This window comes from Grammomys surdaster, unplaced genomic scaffold, assembly GCF_004785775.1.
Source record: "Grammomys surdaster isolate TR1022 unplaced genomic scaffold, NIH_TR_1.0 126076, whole genome shotgun sequence".
Taxonomy (NCBI): Eukaryota; Metazoa; Chordata; class Mammalia; order Rodentia; family Muridae; genus Grammomys; species Grammomys surdaster.
The window spans coordinates 1,881,142-1,894,127 of NW_021620885.1; the positions used below are offsets into that span (position 1 = coordinate 1,881,142).

General features: G+C 39.6%; 1 protein-coding gene across 3 annotated transcripts in view; it reads right to left on the reverse strand.

The window, feature by feature from the left end:
• Positions 1-12,986, reverse strand: part of Fer (FER tyrosine kinase) — a 263,815-nt gene that overhangs the window by 11,896 nt on the left and 238,933 nt on the right. The window lies entirely within an intron of this gene.

Below are 12,986 nucleotides of genomic sequence, written 5' to 3' on the forward strand. Positions count from 1 at the left end.
AACACTGCTCATTGAAGTGGGATCCCGATGGGGTCTGGTGTGTGTCTACTGACCAGGTTCAAACCAGGCCACATGTCATTTGTGGTATTAGATTTCATGACCTGCCTCCTTTTTCCTTTACTTTTTCTGGGGATGAGGAAGAAAATGTTTTTAGAACCTTCCTAACAATAATCAAATCTGAATCTGTTGTTGGAAATCACGGAGATGATCTGCTGGAGATTTTTAAGAGGCTGTGGCTGTATAATCCAGAGGATCCACTTCTAATGCTACATTTGTTTTGAAGAGGAAAACTACACAGCATATTAAATTCTGGATCCAGACAGTCTTCAAAACCGACATTTTGAAGTTTTGTTCTCTTATAGCAGTAAGATCATAATGCATTCACCTACTGATTACAACTAAGACCTCCAGGTAAGCTAGTTAAACACAGATTTCTCAGGATCCACTAATGTGATTCTGGAGTGTGATTAAAAACTTGGAAAGGCAGCCCAGGTGTCTCCTCTCCCTTCCTTTGCAGCTTCCTCCAAAGCAGACACAGAATGGGCACCTGACCTAGAAACAAAAACTCCAATGGAGGCTCCGTGTTTGTACCAAAGTGACACTTATAGGCTAGTGTAGGGAATGTAAGAGAATACAGGAGAGGCTCCCCTGATCCACGTGTCAGCATGCATGTCTCAGCTGAAGGCCCAAGTTACTGTCTTGTAGGTCACTTAGATAACTAACAAAAGACCTTGTTGTCTAGCAGCAATCAAAGCAGAATTTTAGTCTAGACCTAACAATACTTTGTGGTAATAATTCTGTTCTGCAGCATGCTATGTCGGGGACTCTGAGTCTGCACACAACAGTAAGACTACAATTCAAATTGCTTAACAGGTCAAAACTTCTAATTCCGCATGGGCTTATAGTTCATTTCGTGGCATGTAAACGTAGCATGCTGGGAAGGTCTCAGGTTCCTTCACCAGCATCCTACCCAGGCTCGAGTGAGCAGTCTAGATTCTAAATGTAAAGGGGGATGGAATCAGCAAACACCAATCTCGGACAACTAGGAAAAATGCTTCATGGCAGCCGTTATGAGAAAACACACTGGCATGGAAGAGCAAGGATTCTTGGCAGAAGTGTAGTAATATTTTAAAAAACAGAAATATTACAACTTGAACATACAATATCTGAAAAAGAAAAACAAACATTTGTCAAGTATATAGTGGACTCAGCCCAACATTCAACACACTCAAGGATAAACAGGCAAACTACAGAACACAAAGAAAATAGAAAAATGTGGACGGGGTTTCAGGAACTTCCAAAATAACAACCAAAACATGGAAAGAGAGATGGGAATCACAAAATAATATGCATAAGCAGATAAACACAATGATGAAGACATGTATGTACATAGTCAAGACTGTCTGTGATGTCCTGTAAGATGGAACCCATACCCGGCACCTACATCAGGCCAAGATCCTGGGGCTGGAGACGTCATAGGAGAGCCAAGTCCTAATCACTTATCATTTTGTCCACAGATTAATACACCTCCCAGTCCTCATCAGAAAACCTTCTAGTAGATGGCAATCAACATAGACCCCCAACTGCCCAAGTGCGGAGAAAAACAGACTGTGGAAGGCTCAGCCCTACATGGGATATTTTATCACACTCCTATAACAGAAAATGATTTCCAGCAATAGGCCTGTCATACATGTACACTAACACCAAATCTTGGGTCTCTGTGGAAAAACATTGAAACAGATGGCTATAAGCTATTGTAAACAGGCAGCTTTTGTGGAAATTTACCAGCCCGAGTAGTCATAGGCAGAGTCATAGTGACTTGTCCCCTGAACCTTCACCCAGCCGATACCCGGTTCTGAAGATATCTGTATTCCCCCTGAACACCCACACTCCAGTGTCATTCCCTTCCCCACATCCTGCCTTTCTGTGTTTATAATCCCTGTGTGAATGAATTATGATTTGAGAAAAAAATACATTATTTAAAATAAAAAGAAAGAAAATGATTTCAATCCTGCCTTTGGTTATTAAGTTCCTGGATAAAAGACACACAGCCTTTATATTTTAACATGCCTTAAGCAGCACAATAGCTGGGCTATACCTTCCATGCTGTTAGAATCTATTTTCCTATCAATAACTCTGAGTTATTACTATTTTCTATGTTCCATCTGGGCTGCTCTTAACTCAGACTGGTCAGCACTCAGGGCACATTTTTATGGCTCGGCTATCTCAGGGCAGCTTCTCCTTCCTCCTCTCCTGCACCTTCTTCTTCCTTCCTTGTTCTCCTCTCTCCAAGCCCAGGAAACCTAAACCCCAACTATATCATTCCTGCCCAGCTACTGGCTTGTTGGCATCTTTATTTACCAATCACAATTTATGTGTGGACTCTCTTTGTCTCTGGGCCAACCAGACATGGAGTCCCCAAATTAGCATTAGGCCAACCCACTATTTTGTCCATTTAAAAAGGCTCTTTTCTCCCAAACACAAACTGAACACAATTATAACAATTATGCAAATTATAGTGTATGATGTACACTTACAATGTCCAGTCTAAAATAAAATATTTTATTATTTATCCTATCTTAATAAGTTTATAATTCTATACCTCAATCATGTTTGATTTTAACTTGTATTGCCATCTGAAAACCATCCTTTCAAATCTAAAACATCTTTAATGCTAAACAACTTAATTGTAAGACTATTTTAATTGTACAAGTTTAATTGTAACAAGTTTAATTGTAAGACTATAACTATTTAGTCTTCAACCCCATTAGAGATTTAAGAATAAATATATATTTGAGTATGTAGGAACACAGCTTCCAAAATGTAAACAATTGGCAGAGACAGTCGACTGCCTGGACAGTCCCCAATATTCCATATAAAGGTGGAGCATCTACCTTCAGCTTTTTGGTCCAGAATATCTGATAGACCTTAAATGAAGCAGCAATTATGAAGGACTAACTAATCCTGTCTTACCAGAGATTAGTAGTTGACTATCTTGCATCTGTTTGTCCTTTTTAGACAGCATTCTGTCTGTAAATGAAATTAGGGCATTGCCCAGTGGCTAAGTTGCTACAACTGAAGCAACTCCATATTGATGCTCATCTCCTTTGACGTGGAATGGAGATACTGTCAGGAGCAGATCTATCTTGTAATCAAAAGATCTTTTAATAAGGAAATGATTTTAAATGCAATATTCTATGGATCTCTGATGCTTGAAGACTATCTCTCTACATATATCATAACTGAATTGTTAAATATTATTTTTAGCTACTTACTATTTGAATAACCTTGAAAACATTTTATCGTAATTAACTAAATTAGAACACAATATAACCATGAGTTTCACTATCTCTTAACTTGCAGTGCTTAATTATTCTAAACAGCTTGTAATAACAGCAGCTACTAAAAAGACTGGGTCTAAGCTTTATATTCTTAAATGAGCTGCATAAGCGCAATGCAAATCTAAGAGTAACAAAATTAATTTTAAATTTTATATCACTATACAAAGATTTATGCCAATGAAAACCTTAAACCTGCATCAATATATAAATTCTGAACCAATGTAAGAAAATATGACTTTATTTCTACATCAAAATATAAAGATTTCTTCCAATGTAAGATTATGGTAATAAAATGCTTTGTTTGAGAGTAAATTTAATAATTTATCCCTATTTGTCTAATTTTTTATAATGTTACTATAACCCCCCCTTTTTTTCCACCCCTTCCCTTTGCCAAAGAAAGAATAGAGAAGAGGAAAGGGAAAATAGAAATCCCTGAGTCTAAGCTCTCTATTTAGTGTCCTCCCTGTGCAAAGCTATAATTATTTGTAAATAATCCCTTAAAATGACAACATATCTATAATTTCTAAAATAACCAAAAACAGACTATAGAATGCTCAGCTGTAAATAGGATATATTTATCACACTCTGTCTTCCCAGAACTCAGGGAATCTTTGGAGAACAGAAAGGATGTAAATTCAGAGGCAGCAAATCACTACAAAGAAGCACCCACACACATAACCTTTGTGAACTCCAGATAAATATCAAACAAGTACCTAAACACATCCTTAAATACCGAAATCTATAGAAAATATTTAAAAATCTTAAAAATCAACAGGGACAATGAGATCAAATGAAAATGTTTCAAGTGATTGTAGATTTCTCAAAACAAATGGTGGCAGACAGAAGACATCTTTAATTTGTTGGAAATATTTTATAAATTAATATGTTGGAAATTTCTTAAATTGACTCACAGCCTTCATCTTCTCTATCAACATATTATCAAGTACATTTGTCAACTCAGGAAATACAACAGAGTTAAAGATATTGTTAGATAAGAAAAACTAAAAGAATTCAATAACAGCAGATCTACTTTACCGGAAACGCTAGAAATGTGTAAAGCCGAGCAATATTGGAAAATAATGCCAAAAGGTAGAGGGGGCAACACTGAAATACAGGGAAAAGGAACACTGCTCTTTTCACCTTTGTTTTCTAGAATAAATCTGAATAGTGAAACCAACTCTAAAGGCACTACCTTACCAGGATGTCAGCGTCCATGTGAATGTTATATGTCGGCTGCCAAGGAGATGGCTCAGTGGCTACGAAACTTGCCAAATCTGATCCCTGAGATGCACAAGGTGGAGTCATAGAACTGATTCCTGAAAGCTGTCCTCTGTTCTCCATGCCCCTCCCCCAAATAAACAAATGTGACACAGGGGACAGTCATCATGCTAAGGGGAGGTGTGCAAGTGAACCTGTATTGTAAGTTTTTTTCTCCTTAGGTGAAGGAGCATGACATCACCTGTAAATCCTAGTGTTGTGTGCATTGCTGCATTATTCTACCGCTAGAACAACTAGACAGTGACGCAACCGATGCTGCAAGAAATTCAAGGAAAGGAATTTAAAAGATCAAGATTGAAAAGGGTTTGTTACTGATTCTATAAAGCAAACCCCACAATTTTCCAAAATTGCCATGAAAATCTAAATAGCTTCCCTTTTGTGAGTGAAAGTCAACTTGGTCTCAAACCTTCCCCAAATACTGCTGCAACACTCCTTGGTGATGTGCTGCTCCTTCACCTAAGGAGACTATTTCCATCACACACTCATGGAAGACATAACATCAACGCAACTTTTGAAAACTATAGAGTTACTATCTAAGTCATTTTGTAGGGTCTGCAAACCCTGAACATAAAAGTCTTGAACAGAGCAATAAACATAGCAGGTATGACCAACAGTGTAAGATTGAGGGAAGGTAAACAGCTTAGTTCAGGGACTGGAGGAGAGAGCATGATGTGGGCTCCGCTGGAAGTTCATCTAGGCTAGTAGTCAAGGGCACGACAGAACATTTGGTGGGAGTGAAAATGTACGTACAATGCCTCAAAAGCTGCCATGGTGTACACCCTACTGCATTTATTCTATAACAGGTAGTCCTCTTCCCAGCAGCAGTGGGAGGTTTGCATGGGGTTTCATAGTCTGAGAAACATGAATTTTTAGAGATAGCTTGCATGAGGTACTACCCAACAGCTGTTGGAAAACATATTCAAGTCCTTTCCTAACATAGGCAGGTGAACCTATGGTGGACAACAGGAGAATTTCTAACTGGCCAAGTACAACTGCAAACTCCATACATTCTTTTCTATTACTTAGAAAACCACAGGAGTTCAGGAGAGCTTAAAATAGATTCTGAAATATCAAATCCACAATCACTAACATCCCCAAAGAGCAGAGGGACTCATGTTGTATGTAACTACTGTCGTTAGTCCAGGTGGCTCAAAGCTTTATGAAACTTCCTCTGAATAGTCAGAGAAAACATTGTCAGTGTGACCTGTTTTCCACCATCTGTGGACTGCACTGTGACAGGAAATACTGACTTTCTAGAGGTCATCTCTGGCGTAAATTTTAAACAAATACTGATTCACGGTTAAACCCTTTAATAGTCTAGGCCAGATGTAGGGGTCATGTTAGAAGGCACCGATGAGTAGAAAATGTTTAACTCCCTTTAGTTCACAGAGATGTCAGATTTCAATGCTGATGCAACACAAGTATCTTAAGCACATGTGTTAGAGACCAACAAGCATCACAGGCCACGGTGAGCAGCACTGTGAAGGCCATCTCCCCAGGTCACGGCAATACACTTAACAGATACCTGGGAAAGTGGCTTAAAAATTTTACTCACACCTATTCTGAGGGTACGGAACACATAGAACGTATATTCCTAGGTAACAATAAGAAATATCACACACAGTGTTAACCATTCACTAACTCACAACACAGTTTAAAATGCTGTCCAGAAAACAAGTGGTTTAAGGTGGACAAAGTGATTTTATGTTGCCTAAAGGATTCCCAAGAAATCACAGAACTAGTGACACCCAAAGCACAAGATAAAATATGACGGACTCATGGCAGCATCCCACGAAAGTGCAGGGCTATGGGGGCCATGTACACAGCTGCCACAGTGACTGCCCAGGTTCTAGAAGAACTCTCTATGTGGGAACGTAAATCATTTTGGGACTAGCAGCTGGGCTTAGGTGATTATTTAAAGGCGACGATATTCTAAGCAAAACAATGTATTTGCAAGCAAACTTCTGTCCTTCTGAGCTTATTTCAACACATATGTTGAGAAGTCTGCATTATAAATGCATGGTACAAGACATCCTGAAACAGATGATGATGATGCAATGCCATATGAGATGTTTGTGATGAGAGAGAAAGAAGAAACCATCTCTAGTTTTGTGGAAACACTGGGAATCTCTATTAGTTTGTAGGGTCAAAGAGCATTGAGTTTCATGGTCTACTTGATACATACCAAAACCATAACAGAGATACTCCCAATTTACTTTGTACTATTTCCATTAACCTTATAACCATGGAATTCAACCTCTAAAAGTACACTAAATGCATGCATGTGTGGATAGATCAAAAATCTGTGGCACTCTTTATGTGCCAGGTCCTCTGCTGCACACTGCACACAAACCTAATTCGTTCTTTCGAGGATTTGCTTCTGTAAGAGAAAGCAACAGGACTGCATATATTCCAACCCTGAAGTTACATGTCTGAAGGTAGTGCTGACAGAGAGACCCAAAGACAGGCATGGCATAGAACCACACCCAAAGTAATCTGTAAAGAATGTGACAAGAGCAGGATTTCAAGGTCCTGAGTAGACTCCAAGGGACCTTGTAGCCTTCAGTTTTGTCTTCCTGAACACACAGATAGCATGCAATGAATGAAGCCTAAGGGAGGTGTGTGTGTGTGTGTGTGTGCGTGTGTGTGTGTGAGCTAGCATAAATACTGCAGTCAGTTGAATAAGCCTTTATTACAGTCTTCGGTCCAGTAAAGCCATGTTAATGATCAGAGAGAAGAACAGTAAAAAATTATTCAGCTGGGCTTAACTAAGTTGCTGACCCAAATTGGCAGAATAATTAGCAATGAAAAGTCAATGTGGTGAGCTGCTGTGTTTTGGGGTGACAGGTCATACTGTAATAAATAAAGAGAAAATCCAGTTATTAATCGAAGTAAGAACCACAGCTCAGCAGGAACAGGCACGGCAGAGTTGGCAGTCAGAAAAATCCCAGCCCTCAGCAGGGTCAGTCCTTCTTTTTCAGCCTCACAAGCAGCAAGTGACTCAGGCATCTTTCAATGGCATCTATAAATGTCACCATTTAGCTAGTTTCATTATGGGGTACAAACTCAAACTGGCTCTCTCTTAAGGCTTTCTTTGCACTGTAATCCACAGGCTTTAAGTGTAACTTCTGGACATACTGGTTGGAGTAGCCCTGCCCAGCAAATGATGCTATGAGAAAGTTCCTCCCTGTCTCACATACTTAATTTTAAGAGAAGAAAAATAAAATAAATAGAAACACTTGACATATTGAAGCCTGTTATTTAGAAGTAAACCCCTTAGAGGGAACTTAGAGTTTTTGTTATCAGATTAAGACATATCACAACAAAGGATATAAAAACAACCCAAATAATCAACAAATATTAACTACTATGTATGTATGGTTGGTATAAAAAAATCAGGAAAGCAAACAATTTACAATAATTTCATAAAATGACTTAAAGTTTTTAGGGAACAGAGACCAAGAGAGAGAGAGAGAGAGAGAGTACATTTCTTCAAAAACTCCCTTTTCCTGTTTGCCAGACATGAGCTGGACAGGGCAGGGGCACAGACAGGTATGAGTTCATGGTCCTCATTGTGAGCTGGTGCACAAAGCTCCATTAAATATCACGAAAAAGAAGAGTGATTCAAGACGTGTTCCTTTTAATGTAAAGGGGGATCTGGAGAAAAGGACACAAGGAGGAAAGGAAGGACGGAGCAAACCACAGATGAGGCAGTTCTTTCCACAGCAGAAGATGAAGAGAACTGAGACACTTCTCTGCTGGTGACCTTAACAGGAGTGTGGGAGAGGACGACCACAGCAAAGGTGTTGCCCTACTTACATAGAAGGTCAGGGTTAGAACAGACTGTGGCAATATTGCTTTCAGACAGCAGAATCTGAGGAAAAGGCATCAATCAAAATAAAACATACTAGTCTGCATTTCTTAAAAGCAGAATGCACTGCAAAAGATATGCTAAGGAATCTAAGTGCAAATGCAGCACAGACCTAGCAAGGAGACCTAGACACATTCCGCAGGAAGGGGAGGGCAGAACAGGACAGTCCATGCCTGCACAGGACTGCTTCTGGAGGGGTCATGCACAGGCCATGCATGTGCACGCCGTGCTATTGGTGACAAGTCAGCAGCAGCTGCACAGATGAAGACAGCCTCACAAGCAGGACAGCAGTCACCAGAGGCAAATAGCAACTCCAGTAATAGCGACAAGGAACATGGAGGCCGGCCCCTTGAGTATTTTAATAATAAAATCACTAATGGGAGAGAAGGTCATTTAAATCCGACCTGTGTAGAAACGAGCAGAGTAATTACAGAATCACACACCTACACCTGTGTACGGTCTGATTACTGAGCGGGCAGTGTGGTCACTTAGGGTAGCAGCTCTATCTACTTCACTGCTTGGCTTATTTGAAACAAGGTGCTTCTGGGAACAGGCTCTTGGGAGCAAATATGTCTTTGAAAAGCAATGGATGAGTTCTCCTAGCCTTTTCAGCTATAATCTCAAAAGCAATTATCTTTTTAAGGCTAACTTGTTTAAGTTTAATGCAGTGCAGATATACTATGACTGACTATTAATATGACTCTTATGCAGATAAACCACTGGCTTTATTTCTTGAGTGCTTCTGTGATCCATCATGTTAGCTATGTAACAAAAGCAAGTATTACCAAACTACCATGAAATTATTGTCTAATAGCATACCAAGTGCCTGGAAGAGTATGTAAAGGTTTTCTTTAAATTCTAGGCCATATTCATGAAAGGATATAAAAAATAAATACTAAGTGGCATTAACATTTTAAGGAAGTAAATGTTCACTGTTTAATATAAAATTAAATTATGTGCACAAAATAACTTTATTCTGTCTTCTGATAGTAAAAGAGCAGATTCTTATTTTTATTCCAATATTCAATTTTTTATCTCTCTACAACTCATCTTCCAAAATAATAACAAAGAATTCCACCCACGATGAACTAGTAATAACTCAGAAAGATGAATAATGCTTTTGTTTTTTTCATGAAAATGAAAGACTTCCTACTCTAAGGAATTGTGACAAAGAAAATCCCCAAACCCAAAAGAATCACACTTTCTACAGAGCAAGGACCAAGTATTGGGTGCAATAAACAGCAGCAGTGCTTAAGAGTATCAGGTGATAGTTCACTATTTCAGTTTAGTTAGCATGGTTATGACTGCAGCAGACTGATATACCTCCCTATGTGTAGATGCTATAGCAGCCTTTGAGACAAGATTGGGCCATGAGTGTGGAACCCTCATGAGTGGGGTTAGTACTCTTACAGCAACAGGGGAGCTAGCTTTTTCCTTTGTCTCTCTGTCCCTGAGAAGATGGCTGCCTGAAAACAGTGAAGTGGACGCTCCCAGGGAACAGACCTGCTGGGCACCTGATCTTAGCACACTCATCTTCTAAATGTGAGAAACAAATCTCTCTGGTTTGTAAGCCACCTACTTCAGTGGTTCTTCGTTTCCTGGCAATCTAAAGTAAGACAGTGTTTAAGAAAAATAAGACAATTCTGAAAGAAGTCAAAAAATGAAGCAAGAAGACCTGAAAGGGGGACAGGACATGTAGGAGAAGAGGGAGGAAGGGTTAAGAGAAGGCTGAGCTGTTGTTCAGAGACAGTGGGGTGACAATAACTAGAATCTATTATGTACATGTATACTACTTTCAAAGAACAAACTTAATAAAAGCTTAAAGATAATTGATGTGGTTCAAGGTTTCTCTCTGCTTTCCTCTATGACCCAGAGAAGTGACCTTCTGCCTACAGAGACACATGCAGAGGAGTGAAATGCGGTTTGAGAGCTACCACCCTTTGTGTACACCGGATTTAAACAGAGCTGAGCATGAGGTAGGAAGACACAGAGAAGGTAGGAAGGGCAGCTTGAGCCAGGATTTTGTTGAAGTTATTTCCTATATAGAAGCAAGATTTAACAGCTCTGGTCATGGACAGAGAAGGACTTCTGTACAGCGGCTGGTGTCACGCACAGTGAGATGAGGCATTTCTAGAAATGTTCTCCTATGTTGAAACATTTATAGAAAAATTTTGAAATTATTATGCATACGATATTCCTTTCACAGAAGTTACTCAGATCTCAAAATAGAAAGGAGAAAAAAGCAGCCCAAACCAGTTATTCTCAACTGGTAGGCTTGGGAACCCCTTCTCCTCATTTGACTCTTCTTGGTTCTTCCCATGGGGTTTGAAGACAGCAACACGACACCTGGAATCCAAATGTCTGAGAGGCATGTTACAGTTCCATGGCAAGCTTTGAACGTCAGGGGAAGAAATCTAAACAGGATGCCTTCCTTCCAGTGCATTCCATGTGAAGGCAGTGAGCACAGCTCCCATCCTAGCCAGTAGTGTTTGGCTGAGACAGAGACATGCCATTCCGTCATATCTCCCTCTCAAGCATGGGACTTCTAAGGCTCAAGCTAGAACAAAGGGAGAAACTTAGTCTTCTGTCACATTAATAACCACTAAGAAAATGAAAAGCAGGGGAATTAGAAGAAGCCAATGAGCTGTTAAGGTGTGGACGATCTGCTCCGTGGATTACCATGACATGTACTTTTGTGCAGAGCCAGGATGAAAAGACTGGGAGAGGAGAGAAGCCTGGGCTACTCCTGCTCTCCAGCCCATGACTCTCATTCATAGTTCTGACCTTCAAATGCCACCAAAGTTTGAACCTACAAAAAGTGCTACTTTCAGCAGCTCCCATCTCAGCCAGAATCCTTGCATTGCATTTTGGGAAAGGGTATTCTATTGACAGATTTTAGAATCTGTCTAGTGTTGACTATACCACTAATTACACACCCACTTCTCCACAATTACCTTCCTATAGCTTAAGAAGTCAACTTTACTTTTTCCCTGATATGCTGTCTCCATCATAAAACGTCCCCTCTTTAAAAAGAACAAATTTGTGCCCCAAGAATTATCATCAACAATTTCATCCATCCACTCAGTCATCCGATAACCAGGGTGATCTCTGTATACAAACACCAGTGGTTACTGCGGGGTGTGATGTACGTGATTACAATGTAAGGAAGCATGGGATAGTCTTAGAAAGGAAGCATGCAAATGTCCTGGCAGCAAGAGCACAAGAAGATTATTCTTGAAGCTTAGTTTGGTGGCTCATCCCTGTAATTTTAACAGTACAGACTGAGGCGAAATGCCTGCCATGAGCGTGAAGCCATGCTGGGCTGTCCAGTGGGTTCCAGGTCACCCCGCATTACAGTGTACAACCTTGTTTCAGACATACAGACACCTCCAAATGGTTTCTGGTTGGTGAGCAGCAAACAAGCTAGGAAGCAGGGAGGAAGCTGAGCCTCTTGAAGGAAGAATACAGTTTAAAATACTACTTAAAAGGCTGAAAATAGGTTGAAAATGATCCAATATGTTTTTTTTTCTCTCACAGAAGAACCATGTCTATTGTGAAAAAACTTGCAAATATAAAACAGGGCAGAAAGAGAGGACAGAGGGTCACTACCATGTAACTAGCTAGAGATAACAGCTATTAACAGCATGATGGATATGCTCGAGTTGTTTTTTTCCTACAGTTCATTGGTCATGTGTTTTTAAAGTAATCAGTACTGTCTACCTGTTTATCCAGCAATATATTAACTCCTTTTCATAATAATTACTCACCCAATAATCATTTCAATGACATTTTTGAGATTATTTTACTATCATACTCATTTTTACTGAGTATATTGGAACTCGTGGACAGATCCACATTTATTACAGGTATTTTTATGGTAGCTTTTAAGAATGTGAATATACCCAAAGGGCTCTTTACAGACTCTTATATCTATAGAGATACTCACGTGTTCATGTTTGTTTACACTCTGTTCATAATAGCAAGGAAGTAGAATCAGCTTAATGAAACTGTGGTACACACATACAATGACATTTTATGTCACTATAAAGAAAAGTGAAGTCATGAAACTTGCTGGAAATGGATGGAAGTGGGAGATGTTATACTAAATGAAGTAATCAGACCCTGAGAGACAGACACTACCGGTTCTCTCTCACATGCAGAGCTAACTTTTTGATTTTTATATTTATGGGGGAGTCAGTGTGGATACAGCTTATAAATGAGAAGTTCATAAAGTGGGGCTACAAGCTTTAAAAAAGGGGAGAATAAAAATATTACACATACATATTACATGTGTGTGTGCGCATGTGTGTGCACATGTGTGATACATGTGAAAGACTACTGCACACACACAGGAAGAGGGCAGGGAGATAGGGAGAGATCAGCATGGGAGAATCAACCAAAACAAAGTGTGCATGAAAGTGTCCCAGAGGAACATAGAAAAGAAGAGGTGGGATTTTAACCAGTGAGAGATGGACAGTAGGCTCAGAATCATCAGA